The sequence below is a fragment of the Hyperolius riggenbachi genome, chromosome 5 (assembly GCF_040937935.1).
Source record: "Hyperolius riggenbachi isolate aHypRig1 chromosome 5, aHypRig1.pri, whole genome shotgun sequence".
Taxonomy (NCBI): Eukaryota; Metazoa; Chordata; class Amphibia; order Anura; family Hyperoliidae; genus Hyperolius; species Hyperolius riggenbachi.
Window position 1 is genome coordinate 42649822 of NC_090650.1, and position 18652 is coordinate 42668473.

Below are 18652 nucleotides of genomic sequence, written 5' to 3' on the forward strand. Positions count from 1 at the left end.
CTCTCCTTGCTTATTCTGAGATGCACCTACTGCTTCCTGGGCACTGAAAACCAGGAACAGGAAGTGTGATGTAGAGAGAGATGATCAGTAGAGATGCGAAGTTCGGATCTTTTCAATGATCCGGATGATTTGAATCGGATCATTGAAAAGATCCGGATCTTTGATCCGAATCTCGGATCATTTTACTACGAAGCATTCGGGGGTGAAATGACTAGCAGGACAAGACTTTCCCTGCGGTGGACAGAGAAGGGGAGGGGGGTGGACACACAAAGAAGGGGAGAAGATGGACAGAGGGTAGGGAGTGGACAGAGAAGGGAGGAGGGACGAGCAGAGAGCAGAAATGTTTGTTTGCACACAATACCCACATGCTGCAATCATATGCTTTACATATATTTCACCTATATGTCCATCTGTATACACTTTGAAAGCAAACGTCGCACAGTGAAAGAAAGCATTCCCAGAAGTGCAGTGCAGCTGTTTAGAGCAGTTCAGGAGGATCATATTGCGCTGCAATCACAGTGCCTGCAAAGTTACTGAGCTGTGCTGAGCTGAGCCAAAAGCTTCCAATTTGTTCACTGTGCACAACTACGGAACAGACAGCCTATAATGAGCAGCACATTGCAGCCAGTATGTGTGCTCTACACATATCTGGCAGTGGCACCCATGTCCCCTCTCTCTCATCTACCTGTGGCTGTGCAAGGCTGCCTCCCCTTCTACAGAGCGATCCATCTCTGCTCTGCTTCCAGGACCCCGCTGCCCGCTGAGAGGGGGGCGTGTCGCTCCTGGCCTGCCCCTTTTGCGATCCGAATCACTCATTTTGATGATTCGGATGATTCGACTTACAAAATAGATTCGGATCAAAGATCTGAATCGTTCATGATCCGGACAACACTAATGATCAGACCTTCCTACAGATGACAGATATGAGTACAGCTGTTACTCTAATGGGCAGTTTTGGGATAGGATAGAGAGTCATGATGAAACGAATAACCAGAGCTACTTGTGCCGGAGCTTGAGCGGGACAGTGCTTGTGCGCATGCGCAGGGATGCCATTCTTCAGGGGGCTATGCAGGAACAGGTTGACCTATGAGAACAGGGTAAGCCTCTTTTGGATCCAGAGGCTTACTCCTCCCTAGGCCCTCCCCCCCCCCCCCCCTTTAAAGTCACAGGTTAGAGGACAACTAAAGTGAGAGGTAGATGGAGGCCGCCATATTTATTTCCTTGTACATAGTACCAGTTGCCTGGCAGCCCTGCTGATCTATTTGGCTGCTGTAGTGTCTGAATCACACCAGAAACAAGCATGCAGCTAATCTGTCAGAAGTCTCTCAACTGCTGCATGCTTGTTCAGGGTCTTTGGTTGAAAGTATTAGCGGCAGAGGGTCAGCAGGACAGCCAGGCAACTGGTATTGCTTAAAAGGTAATAGATATTGCAGCCTCCATAATCATTCTCACTGCAGTCCTTTAACTTTAACCTTTTTATTTTCGTTAGGCTTAATCGAAAGGTCCGGATTAGGAATGATCAATGTTATGCAAATTTTCAGAGTTTATGCAAATGTGTGTAAATTTTGATGCAAATATATGCAAACAATTTAAATCTGGGTGGGACTTGATTGGTCCATTTTTGAGCTGGATATATTTACATACATAAACACGTGACAAACGACTAGACGATCGACTGTTTACAGGCAGTTTGCTCGATCCAGCAGGTGGTTCAACTCACATGACTGTTGGGCTGATATTGTACAGTTGGCCATGTGTGTACAAGTCCTTTCAGTGACTTTTACTTTGATGTTATCAAATAATCAAAGTGCTTCAGTCCTTTTCTCAAAACCTAAAAAACTAAAGAGGGGGTGCGCTACAACGAAAGTATGGCTCAATGCTTCACAATAAATCATCGCACTCGCCCCCTTAAAAAAGCTGTTAAGTCCAATTCCTAAATAATATACAATTCATCAATCCACTGCTAACATGAACATCCAGCCTTCCTTTAAGAAAACCTGAACTGAAAATTAAAAGTCAAAATAAGCATACACAAGTACCCTTACTTACCTTCCATGTAGTCCACTCCTCAGTGTCTTTCTCCTGTCCCACGTCCTGTTTGTTCACTGTGATCAAGGGAATTTTCCGTCCTCCATTTTGAAAATGGCCATTACCAATAACAGCTTTCTGGTCAGCACACAGTTAAACTGTAACATCGCCCACTTGAGCCATAGGGAAACATGGACATTACCTGGTACTTCAGTTTTCCTCTCAGCTATAACTGACAGCAACTGATATATTTCAGATCTGACAAAATATTGTCAGAACTGGAAGGGATTATTGTCAGAAAAAAATGGGGAGCTTCTGAGAGGAACTGATGGCAAAGTAACTATGCAATGTTCATTTGAAGTTATCTCATGTGTCTATTTTAAATATTTTTACTCAGTACAGGTTCTCTTTAAGACCTCTTTCACAGTGCGACGACGTTAGAAAATGTTTTAACGCAGACTAATGCACAGCAATACTGTGCGACATTCACAGTGCACACATTGTGTAAAAGAGAGTTTTTGGCTGCCATTATGATTTAAGCCTATAGGCTAAAACTTATACTTGTTCTACAATGTACTATTGCACCTTATCACTATTTTGCACGTTCTTAGCACTTTTCCCTTGAAAAAGCTTCAGTTAGAAGTGAAACATGTCGGGTTGTATGGTGGGGGTTGTGTGATTTTATATTTATCAGTATTGCTATGAGCCTTGGACGATCTGGGTTGTCCCACTATGTGCCGACAGAGCTGGCCTAGCAAATACTTGCAAGTGTATTTTATGTATGTCAGCCAGTAAAAGCTTCGAGTTTTTAGACTTTGAATAAAAGTTAAGTTTTAGATTCAGTATAGAGAGATATTTTGTTGCTAATATTGAATAATCAGGTTTTGTTGTATCCATTTTGATCAATTCTAAACACATAGATCCTTCTCTGATTGAAATCTGAGAGGGATGTATTTTTGCCAGACACTGAAAATAGATTTTTTATTAGATTTCAACTTGAAATCTATTATTCTATGGAACTGCCACAGTGCAGGGCCCATTGGCAAGACACCCAGGACTCACCCCATATTGTTCTCTCCTGGGGCCCCTGCAGAGTGATGCCCATGAGTACAGTTATCTGTTTGCTCTCAAAGTGCCTCAGAAACCTGAATAGTAACCCTACTTAAAGGACATCCAAATTTAGAGGGAGATGGAAGCTGACATTTCCTTTTAAACAATACAAATTCTCTAGCTGTCCTGCTGCTCCTCTGCCTGTAATACCTTTTTAGCTATAGACCCTGAACAAGCATGCAGTAGATCAGTTGTTTCTGACTGGATTAGCTGCATGCTTGTTCCAGGTGTGTGATTCAGACCCTACTGCAGCCAAAGAGCTCAGCATCACTGCCAGGCGACTGGTATTGTTTAAAAGGAAAGGGATATGGCAGCCTCCACATACCTCTCAGTTCAGGTTCCTTTAGGATTCTTGGATATAGATATCTGGCCAGTGTGGTCCTAGTATCTGTCAAGTACACACTGACAGTTGAAAGTATTGATGCCCTTTTTTTCCTTTGGAGTCTCTGGTGGCTGGGGTGGGACATTTTGCTAGATGGGGCTTTTATTATTTCAGCTCAATCACTGCTGTAAGAACCCGCCCCTTGTCTGCCTCCTAGCTACTTTAGGTAGACAGGAGATGACTGCTAGTGTTTACAGCTGCCACTGTGGATTGGCAGGCACTAGGCTGCAGTGGCCAGGTCTTCACATTTGAACATTCTCAATAGCTGGTGCAATTACATTTTTTGATGCACTTTTAGAGACAGAACTGCAGCAGCACGGGTGACATAGTGGATAACCCTCTCGCCTTGCAGTGCTGGGTCCCCGGTTCGAATCCCAGCCAGGGCACTATCTGCAAGGAGTTTGTATGTCCTCCCAGTGTCTGTGTGGGTTTCCTCTAGGCACTCCAGTTTCCTCCCACATCCCAAAACCATACAGATAGGTTAATTGGCTCACCCCATAACTGACCCTAGATTACGATACATGCACTACACGATACATACACAGACATATGACTATGGTAGGGACTAGATTGTGAGGGACAGTTAAGGGACAAGACAATATACTCTGTACAGCGCTGCAGAAGATGTTGGCGCTATATACAAAAAAAACCTGCATCTATTTAATCCCTCAGAAATGGGGAAATTGAAGCAGAGACGCCTTGCTTGAAAAGAAGTGCATTCTGTGCTTGGGGTCAGTTTGTAGTTGACTGCAAAATGTAGAAGTAGGTTTCTGGCTCATTTCACACTGCAATTTTTTTGTTTTTCTTTTACACCTTTTTCCTCTAAACAAAGACTTATTAGAACTGACAGCCTAGTAAGTTTGTTTACAAATAATGTATTTTTCCCTTAAAGAGACTCTGAAGCGAGAATAAATCTCGCTTCAGAGCTCATAGTTAGCATGGGCACGTGTGCCCCTGCTAAACCGCCGCTATAGCGCCGCTAAACGGGGGTCCCTTCACCCCCAAACCCACCCCCGCAAACCTTGGTCGTAGAATTGGTCGTTCCTGGAGGCAGGGCTAACGGCTGCAGCCCTGCCTCCAGTCGCGTCTATCAGCGGCGCATCGCCGCCTCTCCCCCGCCCCTCTCAGTGAAGGAAGACTGAGAGGGGCGGGGGAGAGACGGAGATACGCGCTGACAGACGCGCGTGGGGCAGGGCTGCGGCGGTTAGCCCTGCCCCAATCAGGAAGCGCTCCCCCGCTGAAACGAGGGGATTTGGGGGTGAAGGGATCCCCGTTAAGCGGCGGGATAGCAGCGGTTTAGCAGGGGCACACGTGCCCCTGCTATATATGAGGTCTGAAGCGAGATTTGTTCTCGCTTCAGACTCTCTTTAAAGAGAGCCCGAGGTGGGCTAAAAATATGGAAAAAAAAAAAGTAGGCTACCTGATCCGCAGGGCTGAGCGGATCAGGTAGCCACAGAAAACCGCTGCTCCCGTGGGTCGCAATGACCCACTTTCACTTTAGTGACCTCTGTGTGTCTCTCATAACGGTGGGGGAAACCCTGTAGGAACGCCCCTGGCGGGCGTTTTGAACCGGGAATTCTTCTCCCCTGTGTTTACCTCCAAGTTAGCGACAAATGACTATAGCGCAGTGGTGAGGGGCAGAGAGTGGCGGTTGAAGGACACCGAGGCAAGTCACGAGGCAGAGGCCTCTGTGTCCCATCTGCTCCCCTTCCCCCCCCCCCCCCCAAAAAAAAAATCTCAGGTTCTCTTTTTAAAGGGTAACAGAGACAGCACGAGGAGATAAACGTGTATGTACAGTGCAAAACATATTAATAACCAGGCTGCTTTACTTGTTTTATTTTGCTGCCTGAAAGAGTTAATTTTCAGGCATTCAAGTGACAGCTTCTGTTGTGTGGGTACCTGGAGTGTACCAAACCTCACTGATTAGCAAATTACAGCAATTTTTATTGATTTATAAAACGCCAACATATTCTGTGGCGCTGTACAAAGCAATAAATCAACACGGGGTACATAATAATACAGACATAAAAGTTTTCCTGGCAGAATACAACTTCTGAGAGCAGAGGAGAGATAGAAAATGTCACTAGTTTATGTATTTGAACTCTGGGACACTTAATAGGCTGCCATTGAGCAAAGGCAATCAAACATTCAATCTACTTTGTAGATGTTTAAACATACAATAAAAGCATGGTATATGTAAAAAAAAAAAAAAAAAAGCCCTTTTTAGGAGAAAAAATACAATTGTTAATATCAGTTCACTTTAGTATTAAATTACATATAGATTTATACCAATACATTTTTATAGCATGAGTGGAATTTCATTTCGCTTGCCATTTAATCGTTTTGTGATAGCTGTGTATGAATGCGAAGTATTCGCTGTGCTGCTCATTGCACTTCAGTGCAGGGCTGCTTTGTACATAGAATACTTTTATGTACAAGTGCTCAGTGTCTCCAGCAGACAAAAGAACATCCATAAATAAGCCAGCGCTGCCATTGTGAGAGAACTCTGTGTACTCCGGTCTCCAGCAGAATGGGAGCTTGTCATTAGCAGCAGCACTGATAGAGAGAACAGGGCCAAAGCACGGATCCACACTCAGACATCTGCTGCAGCCTGCTGATTGGCTAGCTGGTATTCCATAGTAGCATTACAGTAAGCTTGCTACAAAAGCAGGGTGTATAGGGTGGTCTGTAATCTATTTCAAACTTTTAAAATATTTACATAGCAAGGAAATGAGCAGCGCTACTTAAAAACAGACTAGTTCCTACCTGCAAGACAGTGCAAGCCCCACTTGTGGGGTCGAATACACACCGAGCATACACATGACCTGTCTACCACTGGAGGATATTGGTTTCCTGTAACAGCTTGCATGCAACCTATTAAGTACTCGTCCCTCCCACTGCGAAGAAGTCAATCCTCCATGGGAGGGGCCTAACACTAACTAAATCCTAACCTACGTATATGCATAGCCTGGGTGCGGCTAATCAAGTAAAATTGAAAAATCGAAAATTGCGCAAAAGGTGGATCAGCGCAACACCAGGCCGCCTCCGAATGGCCTCCAATCAGAGATGCGCTGAGCCCCCCCCCCAGGAACTACAAACGCACCTTGAACCCAAACAGAAGCTCTGCATATACACCAAAAGCATGGCTGTTAAAGAGACACTGAAGCGAAAAAAAAATCAGGATATTATGATTTGTATGTGTAGCACAGCTAAGAAATGAAACATTAAGATCAGATACATCAGTGTAATTGTTTCCAGTACAGGAAGAGTTGAGAAACTCCAGTTGTTTTCTCTATGCAAACAAGCCATTAAGCTCTCCGACTAAGTTAGTAGTGGAGAGGGCTGTTATCTGACTTTTATTATCTCAACTGTTCCTGGACTAATTACTTTTCCTCTGCTAGAGGAGAGGTCATTACTTCACAGACTGCTCTGAAAGACTCATTTTGAATGCTGAGTGTTGTGTAATCTGCACATATTATAGAATGATGCAGTGTTAGAAAAAACACTATATACCTGAAAATAAAAGTATGAGAATATTTTCTTTGCTGCTAATCTTCTAGTAATTATTCATAGTACACAACCAATTCACTATATCATATTTTTTTTTCGCTTCAGTGTCTCTTTAAGTGGGAGCAGCTGACCAAAAACGAATTAAATTAGTACATAGCAAGGAAATGAGCAGCTCTACTTAAAAACAGACTAGTGCCTACCTGCAAAAGAGTGCAAGCCCCAGGAGGCGGCCTGGTGTTGCGCTGATCCACCTTTTGCGCAATTTTCGATTTTTCAATTTTACTTGGTAGCGCACCCAGGCTATGCATATACATAGGTTAGGATTTAGTTAGTGTTAGGCCCCTCCCATGGAGGATTGACTTTTTCGCAGTGGGAGGGACGAGTACTTAATAGGTTGCATGCAAGCTGTTACAGGAAACCAACATCCTCCAGTGGTAGACAGGTCATGTGTATGCTCGGTGTGTATTCGACCCCACAAGTGGGGCTTGCACTCTTTTGCAGGTAGGCACTAGTCTGTTTTTAAGTAGCGCTGCTCATTTCCTTGCTATGTAAATATTTTAAAAGTTTGAAATAGATTACAGACCACCCTATACACTGGGCCGATTTGCATAATTTTTTTTTTTGCTGCACGCAGCTAGCACTTTGCTAGCTGCGTGCAGTGCCCGATCGCCGCCGATCCGCCGCTATACGCGTCGCCGCAGCCGCCGGCGGCGATCGGAGGGGCTGGGGGCTATCATGTAGCGAGACCTCGTCTCGCTACATGAAAAAAAAAAAAAATTAAAAAAGTATTTGCTGCCCCCTGGCGGATTTTGACAAACCGCCAGGAGGGTTAAACAAAAAAACGTTTCTTTGTTACAACTGATACATATCCTGCAGTACATCTGCACAGTTTCTACTTCCTGATTCATGGAAGCCAACCTATTGTTAACCTCCTGTGCTTTCAAATGGGCTTATCTGCCATATCTGCCATAGGCAGTCATGTGACACAGGGGAGAGATCAGATTGCAACTTGCGATTAGACACAAATGAGGGGGAATTAAACAGGCTAAACTCTAAATAGATACAAGGTGCATTTCTCTATGTATTTCTTTAGTTTTGTGCAACAGTTCAGGTCCACTTTTTAAAGAGTACCTGAGATGGTACACTGGCCCCCATTTATACTTCCCGGGGACTTCCTCCAGCCCCATGAGCTCTGTAGCCCCCCTCCCCGTCCTCTTTGGCCCCTCTGTTCCGGCAATACGACTACTGTTAATCTGGTCAGTCGCCGCCAGTAATGGGCTTCTGCGCATGCGCGGCTCAGCATGTGCACTTCCTGCGCAGAATGCTCCAGGCCGCGGGAGCGCATCGAGGGGTACACGCTCAGCCGAGCAGCATGACTGCTTACATTACCGGGTGTCATAGCTGCAGAACGAAGGGTCCAGACAGGACTGAGAGGGAGGCCAGGGTGCTCATGAGGCTGGAGGAAGCCCCAGGTAAGTATAAATAAGAGCCAGTGTACCATCTCAGGTTTACTTTAAATATGGACGTTGGTACAAAATATAGAATTGATAACTACAGTGACATGTAACATGATGAATAAAATGTATGACAAGTAATAGTATGTATAATAAGTTCCTAGACACAAAAGAATGAGACCTGCCCTTGTGAGCTTACAATCTAAAGGAATGGAGGAGGGGGCTATTCTGTGTCACTGAACTTTAGTGCAGAGTCTAAGAAAGGACGCAGCAGCTGTCATGTGACCACTGGGAAAAGTTGAGTTTTTTTCCCCACTTCAAATCGCAAAACACAACTTCATGATTCCCTGTGATTGTCAAGCCCTGCAAACACACTTTAAGTGCATCCCAAGCCGAAGATCCTGGGCCAACTTTTGTGTTGGCACATGGTACCTGCGTTGCGATCCATTGCAGCACAACCTCAGTTATTGTCACTGAATGGGACAGAGATGTGTTGCGGACAGAAATGTGTGCAGCAATGCATTTGCGCACTGCTATGCAGCACGTACGTGTGTCCAACAGATACTGTTGTCTAAAGGGGCCCATACAGTAGCCGTTTTCAGCCATCGATCGGCCAAATCGACCGCTGTGATCGAATCAGCTAGAAATCAATGCAACAGGAAGCATGATCGATCGCCAATTCGATCAATTTCCAAACGATTTAGATTGATTTGCTTGATCGGTCCGGTCGGAGAATCTAGGTCGATCGGCTGCTGGCAGCAGACCAATGGTCCATAGAGTTGCATTGGATCGAATGGTGAAACATTGCATTTTGATCGATTGATCGATGGAAATCTGTACCTTGTGTTCAGCACACATCAGATGCCTGTCAGATCAAATTTGATAGGAATCTATCTAATCGTCGAATCTGCTTCTAACCTATAAGTGTATGTGTACCTTAAAGTGGATCTGAACTCTTGCACAGGACAAAGGGAAAATATAAAAGAAATTCACCCTGTATGTATTTAGAGAGTAACTGTCGGGCATAAAATAAAAAATACATTCCTTATTTTTATCTGGTAAACAAGTAATAAGGATGCTAACCAGGCAATCCAAAAGTTAAAATCTATTACTTTTCTTGTTTATAAATGATCACTCCCCAGTTTACCTGACTCTTATTTGGTACACACAAAATTTGGTACACAAAAAGGAAGTTGTAGGGCATGCTGGGTTGTCCTTTTTTGCTTCTCTACTTCCCCTCAGACTTAACTAATGCAGCCTGATTGGCTGAAGCCTCTTTTCCTCCCGGTTTTCCCTCCCATACCTCTGTTCCTCTCTGATTAGACAATGCACTTTCTATAGCAAAGGGCGGGCAAATCAGGCTGAGGAGACTAAGGGAGGAAATGACATCAGAATTGGCTTCAAAATAGCCACACTTAAAATGGGAAATGCTAAGAAGAATTTTTTTTTTTTACTGCAGAAAAATCACCAAAATCAGAACGTGGACAGTGCAATACATATCTTATGTAAGTAGAGCAAGTATTTATCTACTTATATACCGGTATGTGTTTTTTTTTCTGACATAGTATGGCTGACAGCTCCTCTTTAAAGTAAACTAGAGAGAAGCACCCTCATGTATTTTACCATATATATCAGTGGGAACATTAGAGAAAACGCCTACCCTGCTCTCTGTTTCATTTTTCACTGCTCAGCCTGCTTGTTTTCAGCCCTGATAAAATCTCCGACTGAGCATTCAGTCTGGCTTTGCTCAGGAATAGCTGAGTCATTATAGCAGAGCCAGAAGGGGGCAGGCTTGGGCTTGAAAAGACACCAGAGAAGACAGACTCGGCTATAATGATCCCTGAGCAAAGCCAGACTGAATGCTCAGTCGGGGATTTTATCAGGGCTGCTAACAAACAGGCTGAGCAGTGAAAAATGAAACAGAGAGCAGGGTAGGTGTTTTCTCTAATGTTCCCACTTATATATATGGTAAAATACATGAGGGTGCCTAGTCTCTGGTTCCCTTTAAAGAGTTTAGCCTGTGTAATTCCCCCTCATTGATGTCTAATCACAAGTTGTAATTTGATCTCCCCCTGTGTCACATGACTGCCTATGGCAGATAAGCCCATTTGAAAGCACAGTCTGTAAACAATATGTCTGCTTCCATGAATCAGGAAGTAGAAACTGTGCAGATTTATTTTAGGATTTCTATCAGCTGCAACAAAGAAATGTTTTTTTTTTTTTTTTGTTTAAAGGTTATTATGCTGTTGTGTATCTTTTAGAGCAGAGAGGAGTTCTGCGTTCAGTTCCACTTTAAGCGCTGTCTGGTGTCCCTGCATGTCACTCTGATACTCTTTGCTGAAACCAGCACAACAATAAGCAAGTTCAGTTGAAAAACTTGCCCCCAGTTAATGAGTTTTGGTTGACTCTCCCTCCCCCTACCTGTCATGTAACCTGTGAGTGACCTGCTAGGAACAGCTTGTCCTTGTCATGCAGCTCTGTAATATAATGCCGTATGTCACACTGTGCTCAGTCCTGAGGAAAGCTTGTGTTCAGCAGCATGAAGAGAAAGCTAAGGCCTGGTACACACCATGCAATTTCCTGTCAGATGGGTCGAAGCAATTATTTCTGACAGATCCAATCTGGTTTTCTGATCGATTTTCTGATCAATTCTATACAAAATCGATTGGAAATCAGATCGAAACCTGTCAGAAATAATCGATTCGATCCATCTATCTGATGGGAAATTGCATAGTGTGTGCCAGGCATAAGGTCCTATCGCAGGCCAGCCATAATGTTTGTTTATTTTGTGTCAAGTGAAGAGGGGTTAGAATTGGTCCTTTCAGTCAATCAGTGTCACTAGGATTTAGAATTTAATTTTGAAACGGAGTGCTCTGTTGAAAAGGTTACATTTTTAACCACTTTGTCCTTTGATTCAGTATATCTACGTCAGCTGTGGCTCTCTCCAAGCCACAGCGACGTAGATATACTGACCTGCTTGCAGCCCTGTTGTGCAGGAACAGGTGCGCTTCAGAGCTCACCTCCCGGCACTAACAGCTGCAATACTAATTGGTGAAAGGGAAAATGTTCCCTTGTAGCCAATTAGTAACCCCCCCGCGGATGAACGATCACCGCTGTAGCAAACAGCGGTGATCCTTCATCTCTCCCCTCGGTGGCCAGATCTGTAAAAAAAAAAAAAAAAAAGGATTAGAAAGCAGCTTGACACACCTTTTCCTGTTCCAGCGATCAGCCTGCAGCTCGAGCCTCCGATCGCCGCTCTGCACGCAGCCCTGTGATGCTGAATAGCCGAGTCCCGGCTTGATGACGTCATCAAGCCGGGACCCGGTAACCGGCATCACAGGGCTGCGTGCAGGAACAGGAAAAGATGAGTCAGGCTGCTTTCTAATCTTTTTTTTTTTTTTTTTTTTTTTTTTACAGATCTGGCCACCGAGGGGGCTGCCTGGGTGGGGGGTGGGACATCTGGCTGGCCCTTATGGGGGTTGTTGAACCCCTGGTGGGGGGTGGGGGGTAAAATGTGCAGCTGGGGGGGAGGATAAAGTAAGAGGGGATACAATTTTAATTATGTGCATAATTTTATACTGGGGGCAGATCTGGCTATAATGGTGGGGGGGCCCTAATCTAGGGTGCACCCGCTAATCCTGAGGGCACATCTGGCTATAATGGGGGACCACTATTCCTGGGGACACATTTAGTTATAATGAGGGGCAGTAATCCTGGGGATACATCTGTCTATCTATACTGGGAGGTGCCAAACAGAGGACACATCGGGCTATACTGGGGGTGACTGATATTGGGGACACATCTGGCTATAGGGGGGGTCTGATACTCGGGACACATTTTGCTATCTATACTGGGGGACAGAATACTGGTGACATGTTTTTATCTTCTGTGGCACTTTTTATTTTTAAACTGGAATTGATAAAAACTGAGCAAAAATGCATTTTTTTTTCATTTTCCCCTCTTTTTCCCATTAAAATGCGTAAAAAACTTTTTTTGGTCTAGGGACAAAATACCCGCCAATGAAAGTCTAGTTTGTCCTGAAAAAAACGATACCTAGATCATTTAGGTGTCGTGAGTAGGGATAAAGTTATGGCTGATTAAAAAGGGACATAGCTAAAACGTCAAAATTGCTCTGGTCAATAAGGGGAAAACAAGGTCTGGGTGCGAAGTGGTTAAAAGTTCCCTTTGAAAATGCATGAACAAAAGTGGCCCTGAATTGGAGCATGAGATGCCTGGCCAGTTTCCTGGGGAGCAGAATGCTAGGAACGACAGTGTTCTCCCCATACATTTTTTCCAGGCGGGTGGCAAGAAATTGTAGCTGGGTGGCATGAAAAAGTAGCCGGGTGGGGCAAGATGAGAGAATGCAGGGCTGGTGCTTCTGTGTGCAATTCTAGGAGGAGGTGAGCCGATGACAGCCGGGTGCTGACCAAACCTGGTTGGGTGGAGCACCCGGCTAAAATGGCCTGGGGAGAACCCTGCACAATGCTTTTTTTTTTTTCAGTCGATTTACCGTTCGAGATGTTGGCGAACACCTCACCCTGTACTACTTCCGGGTCGCTATGACCCGGAGTAGTACGGCTGCGCTGGGCCCGGCGGTGCGCGTCCTTGATCGCGCGCCTGTTGCCGGGCACTTTCTGCGCATGTGCGTGACATCATGAGTGACGTCACGCTCATGCGCAGAGAGTGGCCAGCAACAGGCACGCGATCAAAGACGCGCACCGCCGGCCCAGCGCAGCCGTACTACTCCGGGTCATAGCGACCCGGAAGTAGTAGAGGCTCATAGGGATCCGCTGGCGAACGGTTCGCCTACATCTGTTTACCGTTCGATCGATTTTTCGATTCAATTTCCCGCTCTTTTCTTATCAATTTCCATTCACTTGTATCAGAAATCGAGCGGTAAACAAAAGTAAGATCGGACTTGTCGGAAATTATCTATCTAACCATCTATCTGCCAAAAAAAAGTATGGTGTATTCCCAGCATTAGATACCTGACCAGTTTCCCGAGGAGCATAAGATACCTGACCAGTTTCCCGAGGAGCATAAGATACCTGACCAGTTTCCCGAGGAGCATAAGATGCCTGACCAGTTGCTCAAGGAACATAAGATGCCTAGCCAGTTGCCAAGGAGCATAAAGCCTCATACACACAGTGTCAGATGATAGTTCAGGGCTGAGGCTGTACAGAGGTGTTGCTAGCCTGTAGGCCAGTGACTCATTTTGTTGCTTTGGAGGGCAGAGGAGGCCTGACGGGATGGCACAGAGTGGGCGCAGTGAGTGGTGAGAGCAATGCCCTCGGCCACCGCCTGGCTGAGTTGATCTGCTAGACAGATTGCTCGTCAGCGTGAGAACTGGGGGGGAGAGAATTAGTGCCTGCTGTTTACATGGTAGAGTCTCAGCAGAGGCAGCACCTGCCATTCGCCAAAAAACATCTTGCATGTTTATGAAAGTTGCCTGACCAGTTGACTCGGCAGTCTTACAGGTTTTTCGTCATCAGGCTGTCTTCAGTATTATCTTACCAGTTTTGTGAAACCTTTAGTTGTTGTTCCTGCTTGCAGTTAGTCTGCGCATCCAGCTCTAGCTGTGTTTTGTCAACAAGGACCCACCATTCAAGAACCTTCCTGCTATAATCTGACTTTTTTGAAATGTTAAATTGTGCTAATAGGCTGTCACCTGTGAGTACACCTGAACCCAGACCTCTCTTAATGATTGAGGAGCTCCTACCTGCCTGGCAACTGCTGCAGTCCATCAGTGGCATAGGACACGGCCTCCCGACCCGCAGCAGGTTATTATTTTGACTAGAGATCCAGTCAGAGTTGTTTTCTAGGAAATTCAGCTTTAATCTTAAGCTCTGAATTATTGCAAATTTCCTTCTGTTTTAAGAAGGCAATTACACCAAGCTTTGCTTTTTTAGTAGGAGGGCTTCTTGGTCCCTTTTATCACCCTACACATTCCTAGTAGTTTGGGTCACCCTGAGCTGCTTGGTTACTCTGTTGTACTGGTCCAAGCCCTATCTCATACTGCCTTATCAATCCCTGCCATGTACTGATGAGGACCAAAAGTCAGAAACAGGCTGTCTACATGTGGGTTTGATATGGCTGTGTAAAACTTAAAGCTATAGGCTTGCTATACACCAGCGGTTCTGGATGCTTGCTTGGCTTAACAAGGGCGAAAAGGGATAATTTGCATATTTAGTAGTAGTGCATTGTTGGTAACCACAAATGTTCATTTATAACTGAATTATTGCAAATTTCCTTCTGTTTTAAGAAGGCAATTACACCAAGCTTTGCTTTTTTAGTAAGAGGGCTTCTTGGTCCCTTTTATCCCCCTACACATTCTTAGTAGTTTGGGTCACCCTGAGCTGCTTGGTTACTCTGTTCTGCTCTGGTGGGGTGGGAGGTCAGTTGGGGTTAGGCATAGATGGAAGGTGGTTAGAGTTAGGCATTGGTTTTGGGAGTGCGGTGAGTAGGGTTAGGCTTTGGTAGAGGTGTGGGAATAGGGTTAGGTTTAGCATTAGTAACATTTACAGACATTTTTGCTATGGGAATTACCATTGCCCAGTAGTAGAATATCAGTAATTTTACCGATTTTGTACTAGCAGCTATTTCCGGCGCCCAAATTTCCCCGCTGCGCTTTTTGTATGTATGCCACCTTATAGCCATCATGCAAATACCATCCTGACTGGGATGCAAATCTAGGGTGCTGCATTAGCCACTTTTAACTCATTAGCAGCTTTAATAGTTATTTCATTTCGGATAAGTACACTGCTATTGACCTTAGTTGGCAGAACTCATTGTGCTGAAAATTCTTGGAATGATTTGATCTCTCTCCACTAGCAGATAATATAGAAACCGAAAGCAGAAGTCCTCTGTTGTCTCACACTGCCCCCTAGTGACAAGTGGTCATAAATACACATTACAGCAGTGCTAATTAGAAGCAGAGAAATGTAACAAATAGGAAATAAAATAATGTGCTGAAATAAGTTGGCCTGGAGCACTTGAAAGCGTCTAAATAAATTGGCCCTTCCAGCCAGAGAGGAACTAGAAGTGGCAAAGCGATACAATTAAACGACAGGACTAAAAGCCGTTCCAATCTGGTAGAACTTGTCTGTTGCATCATTTGCAAAGTGGACATGTTTGGGATAAAAAAAATGCCTATTTATAACGTTCTCTCTTTAAATGTGTGATTCCTGGAACAATATGCCTCATTTCTTCTGTACAAGAGGCCTGCTGCTGATCCGCGGCGGGGAGTCATTAAGTACAGCGTGTGATCTATAGAGCACTGCTTCCTTGTGGTTATATAAAGGAGAGCGACAATAACGTGTCTTCCTGAATGGCTGGCGGTGAGGTTACCCCCGCTGCGCACCGCAGGCACATCTTTGTAAGCACGATTGCTAATGAAGAATATTATAGAATGGCACGTGGGCGGGTGTATCTTGTAAGTCACCCTCAGTAGCGCCAGCACCAGAGGAGGCATTTATCATTTTAACAGGCTGTCCGGAATATTAATTGCTGAAGCATATCCACCCGTCTCCAGAAAATTCTATTATTTCATCATGTACCCCGCGTCTGCAGAGAAAACCGCTCAAATGGGATGCGGCGGGTCGTATCTTTTCCCCTTGTTTACAATCTGCTTTAAAGAGACACTGAAGCGAAAAAAAAATATGATATAATAAATTGGTTGTGTACTATGAATAATTACTAGAAGATTAGCAGCAAAGAAAATATTCTCATATTTTTATTTTCAGGTATATAGTGTTTTTTCTAACATTGCATCATTCTCTAATATGTGCAGATTACACAACACTCAGCATTCAAAATGATTCTTTCAGAGCAGTCTGTGCACTAATGACCTCTCCTCTGGCAGAGAAAAAGTAAATAGTTAACTAACAGTTGAGATAATAAAAGTCAGAAAACAGCCCTCTCCACGACTTTGAAAGTCGTAGAGCTTAATGGCTTTTTTGCATAGAGATAACAACTGGAGTTTCTTAACTCTTCCTGTACTGGAAACAATTAGACTGATGTATCTGATCTTAACCACCCTGGCGTTCTGATTAAATCGCCAGGGTGGCTGCGGGAGGGTTTTTTTTAAATAAAAAAAAAACTATTTCATGCAGCCAACTGAAAGTTGGCTGCATGAAAGCCCACTAGAGGGCGCTCCGGAGGCGATCTTCCGATCGCCTCCGGCGCCCAGAATAAACAAGGAAGGCCGCAATGAGCGGCCTTCCTTGTTTTGCTTATATCGTCGCCATAGCGACGAGCGGAGTGACGTCACTTTGCTTATATCGTCGCCATAGCGACGAGCGGAGTGACGTCATCGACGTCAGCCGACGTCCTGACGTCAGCCGCCTCCGATCCAGCCCTTAGCGCTGGCCGGAACTTTTTGTTCCGGCTGCGCAGGGCTCAGGCGGCTAGGGGGGCCCTCTTTCGCCGCTGCTCGCGGCGAATCGCCGCAGTGCGGCGGCGATCAGGCAGCACACGTGGCTGGCAAAGTGCCGGCTGCGTGTGCTGCACTTTATTTGATAAAAATCGGCCCAGCAGGGCCTGAGCGGCAGCCTCCGGCGGTGATGGACGAGCTGAGCTCGTCCAGACCGCTCAGGAGGTTAATGGTTTATTTCTTAGCTGTACTACACATACAAATCATAATATCATAGTTTTTTTTTCGCTTCAGTGTCTCTTTAAAGCATTAACATTATATTTTAACGCCTGCAAAAACTATTTTAATGGCCTGAGTTTAAAGAAACCTGGTCTGAAAATTAAAACATCAAAATAAACGTACACACGTCACACTTGCCTCCCGTGTATTTCGCTCCTCGTTCTCTTTCTCCTCTCCCGTGTCCTGTGTGTCCACTGTGATCATGGGATTCTCCACTTTAAAATGGGCGATGATCCCATAACGCTTCCCGGTCATCATACTGTTAAACTGTAATATCGCCCATATGAGGCATAGGGAAACATGAACGTTACCTTGCACATCAGTTGTCCTTTCAGTTACAACTGACAGCAACTGATATATTTCAGTTCTGACAAAATCTTGCCAGAAGGGATCGTTGTAAGAAGAACATGGCGAGCTTCTGAGAGGAACTGGTAGCGAGGTAAGTATATAATATTTACTTTAAATTGGCTCTGGCAGTTAGTCTTAGCAGCACTGACAGCTGTTACAAGCAGGCCCTGAAGAGTGGCTACAGCCAATCCAGCTTCCTCCCCATCTGACATGCCTGGCATTGGTATTGATGCACTGGCCAGGCTGTAATATTACGAAGGGCCAGGCGGTAGAGGTGTGATTGTACAAAAGGGGGAACGGCTAAGCTTCCACTCCAGGAACTCTGGGAGGGGTTAAATTGGACCTGAACTCAGAACTTCCTTTCTGCTCTAAAAGATAAGCAACATCATAATAACCTTTAAAGAAAAAACATTTGTTTATTACAGGCGATTTAAATCCTGCAATAAATCTGATGTGTATACTTCCTGGAAGCAGATATATTGTTAACATTCTGTGTTTACAAATGAGCTGCAAATTACACTTGTGATTAGTCACATCTGAGGGGAATTAGACAGGCTAAACCAGGCATGGGCAAACTCGGCCCTCCGGCTGTTACGGAACTACAAGTCCCACAATGCATTTGTCTTTGAGTCATGACTGTGGCTGTCAGACTCCTGCAAAGCATTGTGGGACTTGTAGTTCCTTAACAGTTGGAGGGCCAAGTTTGCCCATGCCTGGGCTAAACTCTCTAAATTCATACAGGGTGAATTTCTCTATGTGCTCCTTCTATTGCAAGACATCAGGTCCACTTCATAGCAGAGTAGAGCTTTTAGTCTCAAGCAACAGCCCACACTATTGAGATGGCAAGGCCTTTACTCCCATTTACTCTCCAGCAGGGATCTACAGGTTTCCTTTTAAAGGACTACTGTAGGGTGGTAGGGGGACAAAGATTTTAACTTACCCGGAGCTTCTAACTGTCCCCCGCAGATGCCAGTCACCGATACTCCGGTTCACTAATGGAATTTTCTACTTTAAAGTCGGAAAACACCTGTGCGGCTTTGTCCTCGCTTCCGCTGATGTCACCGGGAGCAAATTCCGGTAGTGAACTGGAGGCAGGGACTGGAGCATCGGTGACTGGCTGCGCGGGCACAAGACGTCTGCGGGGAACTGTTAGAAGCCCCAGGTAAGTTC

The 18652-nt window shown here is 45.0% G+C and overlaps 2 protein-coding genes across 6 annotated transcripts in view; one reads left to right on the forward strand and one right to left on the reverse strand.

The window, feature by feature from the left end:
• HACD1 (3-hydroxyacyl-CoA dehydratase 1) overlaps window positions 1-18652 on the reverse strand; it is a 147931-nt gene that overhangs the window by 114533 nt on the left and 14746 nt on the right. Inside the window, exon 1 of one of the 3 annotated variants that reach the window (XM_068235566.1) lies at window positions 2050-2113. The exons of the other annotated variants lie outside the window; for them this stretch is intronic. The gene's annotated coding sequence lies outside the window, so the exon portion shown is untranslated. Of the gene's footprint in view, window positions 1-2049; window positions 2114-18652 lie in introns of those variants that run through there. 3 annotated transcript variants of the gene reach the window in all.
• The window catches only part of STAM (signal transducing adaptor molecule), an 80154-nt gene that overhangs the window by 15155 nt on the left and 46347 nt on the right, over window positions 1-18652 (forward strand). The window lies entirely within an intron of this gene.